At 46.0% G+C, this 5,644-nt stretch overlaps 1 pseudogene; it reads left to right on the top strand.

Moving 5' to 3' along the window:
- Positions 1-813: 813 nt before the first annotated feature.
- LOC114636129 lies at positions 814-5,164 on the top strand (annotated as a pseudogene).
- The last annotated feature ends 480 nt before the right edge of the window (positions 5,165-5,644 follow it).

Genomic DNA, 5,644 nt, shown 5'->3' with positions numbered 1-5,644 from the left:
CAGTTTTTCTTTCTCTATGTGGCCTTGACTGTCATGAATTCTTTGTAGACCAGGCTGGCCTTGACTTCACAGAGATATGCCTACCTCTGCCTCTGGAGAGTTGGGATTAAAAGCATTTGTGACTACCTCCTGGCTTGGCATACAGTGTTTTTTAAAGGCCAAAGACCACAATTACACCAATCTTAGATCAGGGTCAGAGTAAGCACAATAACCTTGCAGGACTTACTTCAAATTCAACCTGATGATTGTATTAGGGTTCTCTAGAGTCACAGAACTTATGGGTAGTCTCTATATAGTAAGGGAATTTGTTGATGACTTACAGTCTGTAGTCTTGAAGGGTTAATAGAATTTCTACCCCTAGCAGACTAGCAGATAAAATACAGCCAAGAGAGCAGGTGAGCTAGTTCTGGGGCTTTGTGTTCCAAGAACTTGGATGACCACAATGTAGATGATATGTTTGAATAAGATTGAGTTCTTGGAAAAAAAAAAAACCCTATACTTCCCCATGATTGTTCCTTGAAGCCTGTCACACACTGAATAATCGGCTGGGACTTTCCACTGGTACCTTCCAGTTCCCCCCTCATTACCCCTGGTTTGTGTTTTTTTACTTTAAATACTCTACTCTTCCCTAGCTGGGGGTCAGGCTCCTCTGCCCCTGCATGGATTATGAGTCTCGGCCTCAGTGCACTGATTTTGTGAAATAAACCTCTTGTTGATTGCATCAGGAACGGTATCTCGTGGGTCATTGGGTGGCCATGATCTCCCAAGACTTGAGTGAGGGTCTCCCCCTCTTGGGGATCTTTCATTTGGTGCATGGACTTGGAAATTATGACCACCCTAGTCTCTGAGAACCCATTTGGAGGTAGGACTTCACATGCTTTGTCCTGTTCTGTTACTGTGTGCCCATTCGTTTGTCTGACTGTTCAGTTTTTGAAAAGTGCACCTTTGGTTTACAGCCATGTTCGTTTCCCGAGGAATCAAAAGGAGTGATCAGCAGACATGCTGGGGGATCACCAGCCTTGGGAGATGTCCCAGGAAGTCAGGGACTCCAGGGACACCTGGGTGACTCCCATCTGGAGGCTGAGGAAGATACAGTGGTCCTGGTAGAGTGGAGGACCTCGGTAAATTTCCAGCGGTCTGTTTTTCTGGAGTGGTGTTGGCACTCCCGATTGAGACAGGTCTTTATTAGCTTCTTCACGTGTTTGTTTTGTCTGTGTTTTGTGTTATTTGTGACAAAGGGACAGACTACTGTGACGACCTCTTTGAGCTTGACTCTGGACCACTGGATTGAAGTAAGAACTAAGGCTCATAATTTGTCAGTTGAAGTTAAGAAAGGACTGTGGCAGACTTTCTGTTCTTCTGAGTGGCCAACATTTGAGGTGGGATGGCCACCAGAGGGCACTTTTGACCTGAGTGTCATTCTTTTTTTTTTTTTTTTAACTTTGCATAAAACATTTATTTATTTATTTATTTATTTATTTATTTATTTTTTTGAACATGAAATGCTTTTTTATAGCATGTTTTACAAGGGGAGGGGGTAAGAGGGTCCAGGTGGTGGAAAAGTACAAAATCTTCTTGGCCTGTGCCTTGAAACATGTCATGGTCTATATGGAACACTGCCTTGAATTATGATCTACCTGCAGTTCTTCAGAAGATATGGTACACTGCTTGAGTTATGGTCTCCCTGCTATTGTTAAGAAGACATGGTACTCTGCTTTGAGTCTATCTGCCTGAGTGTCATTCTTGAAATTAAAGCTGTTGTTTTTCAGGAAGGATTAGGGTCTTACCCTGACCAGCAGTGACCTACATCACTGTTTGGCAAGACCTGCTCCAAAATCCCCCTCCATGGGTAAAGCCATGGATTCGGAAACAAAAACCAGGCTCCCGAGTCCTGGCTCTCTGAGAATCAGAATGTAAAGTGAAACCAAAACCTGCACCTGAGTATAAACCCTCAGCCCTTCCGGTTCCTCCTAAGATTCACCCCAATGTTGGGCAGCCTCCCAAGTGGCTGAGTCTTCCTCCTCCCTACCAACAACCTCCTCAGGTACCACCAGCCCTGGCTCCAGCCCCAGCACTGGCTGTGGCCCCCCAGGGTGTGGAGGGGGAAGGGCCAGCCTTGGGGACCAGAAGCAGAAGAGGAACGCATCCTGAGGGACCAGACTTGACTGTAGCATTGTCGCTGCATACCTTTGGGCCCCCGGTGGACCCACCAGCTCTTCAACCCATGCAGTATTGGCCTTTTTCCTCTGCTGATTTATATAATTGGAAAACTAATAATCCCCCTTTTTCTGAGAATCTAGCCAGCCTAACAGACCTGGGAGAGTCTTTGATGGTTTCCCACCAGCCCACCTGTGATGACTGCCAGCAACTTTTACAGGTTCTTTTCACTACAGAAGAGCGAGAGAAGATTCTGTTGGAAGCCCGTAAAAATGTTCCTGGGGCAAATGGACAACATACACAGCTCCCTAATGATATAGATGCTGGATTCCTCCTCAACCGACCAGACTGGGATTACAATATGACTGCAGGTAGGGAGAGGCTGATGATCTACTGCCGGGATCTAGTAGTGGGTCTCTGAGTGGCAGCCAGACATCCCACCAATTTGGCCAAGGTGAGAGAAGTACTACAGGGGCCCAATGAGCCACCATCTGTGTTTCTTGAGCGATTAATGGAAGGTTATGGATGCTATATTCCTTTTGATCCAACTTCTGAGGGCCAGTGTACAGCAGTGGCTATGGCCTTTATGGGACAGACAGCACCTGATATTGGAAAAAAAAACTACAAGGTATAGAAGGATTGCAGGATTACAGGCTGCAGCACTTAGTCAAGGAGGCAGAGAAAGTGTACCATAAAAGGGAGACTGGGGAAGAGAAGCAAGAAAGAGAGAATAGAGAGAGAGAGAGGAGAGAGAAGACAGGTGAGATCGTAGGCCAGAAAAGAACCTGACTAGGATTTTGGCCGCAATGGTAGGAGAAAAAGACAGAGATAGGGCAGGATTTAGACAGACAGCTAACCTGGGCAATAGAGGGCCAAAGCCGGGCGGAGGAAAAGGGATCCAGCAACACCTACTGGACAAGTTTCAGTGTGCCTACTGTAAAGAGAAAGGACATTGGGTCCGAGACTGCCCCAAGAAAAAGAAGGGCAGGACCCCTAAAGTCCTGGCTCTCAAAGTAGATGACTAGAGGGGACGGGGCTTGGACCCCCTCCCCGAGCCTAGGGTAACCCTGAGAGTGGAGGGGACCCTTACAAATTTTCTGGTGGATACTGGAGCAGAATATTTAGTTCTGAATCAACCATTAGGAAAATTAAAAAACAAAAAGACCATAGCTTTAGGGGCCACCAGGCAGAAACAATATATTTGGTACACATTACAAACTGTTGACCTAGGAAAGGGATAAGTATCCCATTCCTTCCTGGTTATTCCTGAATGCCCTATGCCTTTGTTGGGAAGAGTCTTATTGACAAAGTTGAAGGCACAGATTAAGTTTGTTCAGACAGGGCCAGAGGTGACCTGGGGAACACCCACTTCTATGATACTGGCCTTGAAACTAGAAGAAGAGTACTGGCTTCATGAGCTTCAAAAGCAGTGGGAAGCCCCAGATATCAGTGAATGGCTAGCAGAATTTCCAAAAGCTTGGGCTGAAACTGGAGGTATGGGGATGGCAGAAAGACTTGCCCCCATCATGGTGAAAATGAAAGCCATCACCTCCCATATTGGGGTGTGACAGTACCCAATGAGTCGTGAAACCAGGAAAGGAATTAGACCTCACATTCAAAGACTGTTACAACAACTCACCCTGGTTCCCTGTCAGTCAACATGGAATACCCCTTTATTTCCTGTTAAAAAAAGCCTGGTACTAGTGACTATACGCCAGTACAATACCTGAGAGAAGTCAATAAGAGAGTATAAGACATTCATCCAACTGTACAAAACCCATTTAACCTCCTCAGTTCAATCTCACCAGAAAGGAACTGGTATACCATCCTAGATTTGAAAGATGCTTTCTTTTGCCTTAAATTACATCCTAACAGCCAGCCTATCTTTGCCTTTGAATGGAGAGATCCTGACACTGGATTGGTGGGACAATTGACTTGGACCAGGTTGCCTCAAGGGTTTAAAATTTTACCTACTTTCTTTGATGAAGCTCTCCACAGGGACCTAGCCCCCTTCAGGGCTGAAAACCCTCAGGTAATCTTGTTACAGTACGTAGATGATTTACTTTTGGCAGCATCAACTAAGCCTGAGTGCCTCCAAGGGACCAAGACTGCTGGCAAAACTGGGTGAATTGGGGTATTAAGCTTCTGCTAAAAAAGTTCAGTTGTGCAAAACTGAGGTCACTTATCTGGGATATACCCTGAAAGATGGGAAACAATGACGACAGAAGCCAGGAAAAAGACTGTCACCCAGATCCCTGTCCCAACCACCCCGTGCCAGGTGAGAGAATTTCTGGGCATCGCCAGCTTTTGCAGGCTATGGATTCCAGAGTTTGCTACATTAGCAGCTCCTCTATATCCCCTCACAAAGGAGGGAGGGGAGTTTATTTGGACCCCTGAACACTAGAAAGTCTTTGAGGGCATCAAAAGGGCCCTGCTAACGGCACCAGCATTAGCCCTACCAGACTTGACTTGACTCTATACATGGATGAGAGGACAGGGGTCACTTGAGAGGTCCTGACCCAAACCTTGGTGCCATGGAGGAGACCAGTGGCATATTTATCAAAGAAACTGGACCCAGTTGCCAGTGGGTGGCCTACTATCTAAAAGTCATCGCTTCTGTGGCCTTACTTGTCAAAGATGCTGACAAATTGACTCTGGGACAACAAATAACTGTTGTGGTGCCTCACTCTTTTGAGAGTATTATCCAGCAGCCCCCTGACTGATGGATGACTAATGCTCACATGACACACTATCAGAGCCTGTTGCTGACAGAAAGGGTGATCTTTGCCCTGCCCCACTCATCCTAAATCCTTCCACCTTGCTGCCTGAGACTGACGACTCCTCTCCCGTCCATCACTGTATTGACATCCTGTCAGAAGAAACAGGTACTCGAGGTGACCTGAAGGACCAGCCCTGGCCATGAATTCTGAACTATACAGATGGCAGCAGCTTCATGGCTGAAGGTAAGGGGATGGCGGGAGCTGTGGTGGTAGATGGAAAACAAGTAATCTGGGCCAGCAGCCTGCCAGAAGGAACTTCTGCTCAAAAAGCAGAACGTATTGCTCTGACACAAGCTTTGCAGATGGTGGAAGGGAAGTCCATTAAAATTTGCACTGACAGCAGATATGCTTTTGCTACTGCTCATGTACATGGTACAATCTATAGACAAAGGGGACTGCTGACATCTGCAGGCAGAGACATCAAAAATAAAGAAGAAATATTGAGCCTCCTTGAGGCTATCCATTTACCTAAGAGAGTGGCCATTGTCCATTATCCTGGACACCAGAAAGCCCAGGATGCCATTGCTAAAGGAAATCAGATAGCAGATTTAATTGCCAAAAGGCTGCCCAGGGAACAATGATATTGACAAACAAAGGTTTTAAAGATTATTTTGACACCAGAGATACTAGCTTTAGATACACTGCTGAAGATTATCAAGTGATAGTTAAGTTAGGTATAAGACAGGAAGATCCATATGGGATCTGAG

This window comes from Grammomys surdaster, unplaced genomic scaffold (genome assembly GCF_004785775.1).
Source record: "Grammomys surdaster isolate TR1022 unplaced genomic scaffold, NIH_TR_1.0 122375, whole genome shotgun sequence".
NCBI lineage: Eukaryota > Metazoa > Chordata > Mammalia > Rodentia > Muridae > Grammomys > Grammomys surdaster.
Note: the sequence above shows the minus strand (reverse complement) of the source record. Positions and strands in the feature narration are given on the sequence as shown.